Raw genomic sequence first — 1,071 nt, 5'->3', positions numbered from 1 at the left:
ACCAGTTCAGATTTTGGCAACATTCATTTTGAAGAAGTACCTTAAGAAAATAACATTTTATGAAGTATTGAGAAAGTGACAGAACAAAGTGAGGAACAACGACCCAGTCAATTTAGGTTATGATTGTGTTGTGGCATTTATAGAATATAAGTTTGTTCTTTAGCATGGCCTTTCTATTTTTGATCAGTTAAATGCTCAGTTTGGGAATTTTTGTAAGCAATTAGAGATGGAAAAGTTCAAATAACCAAAATATTGTGTCAGAGTTAAGTACATGAGCAGAATGTTTTCACAGTGCCTTGCAATTAGACAATAACCATTGCCCATTCCTGTTGCATCTTGGCTGCCTAGATCTTTTCTTTGCCTTACCTTATTTCTTTATTGAAGATCTAGGATCCTCACCCATTCCTCTGAAGAACGTCTAGATTCCCTACAGTGTCATGGATCCCAACCACCTTCAACCTTCCCTTGTCATGACCCATCACAACAACAAACCATTTAAGAAATCACTTTTTAGAAAAACAGAACAAGGACTTTTTCCTCTTCCTCGAGTTTGCTGCATTAATTACAGTAAAAGGCAGAGAAGAAGAAAGAATGTTACAAATATATAACTTCTCAAGCCATAGACTACTAAAGAAGATACTGTGAATAAATTTGATCTTGGACTAATAATTTATTTAAAATGTCTTTTAAGTACTATTAAATTTCTTTATTTATGTTTTGAGTCATATTCTTATTATCCAGAGTAGTCACTGTATCCAGCCATGTAACATTCAAGTCAACAATTATCCATAGGGAGATGATCTGCTCTGTGCATTAACCATAGCAAAATGTAAATTTGCCGTCATCTTCCTCTTGCTACTGTTCCCATTACTGCACTGTCTCTTTGTAACTCACAGTTATGAATGCTAAGAGCTTTGGTTCTCAACTATGGCTGCGCATAAAATTCTTATACCTGGATCCAACCCTCAGAGATTCTGATTTGGTATTGGGTGGAACCTAGGCATTGGTTTTTTTTTTAAAGTTCTGTAGGTGATTCTAATTTGTAGACAATAGTCAAAAATCACTGTGTTA

This window comes from Galeopterus variegatus, unplaced genomic scaffold (assembly GCF_000696425.1).
Source record: "Galeopterus variegatus unplaced genomic scaffold, G_variegatus-3.0.2 Scaffold11806, whole genome shotgun sequence".
Classification (NCBI taxonomy): domain Eukaryota; kingdom Metazoa; phylum Chordata; class Mammalia; order Dermoptera; family Cynocephalidae; genus Galeopterus; species Galeopterus variegatus.
This window is presented reverse-complemented; position numbering follows the sequence as displayed.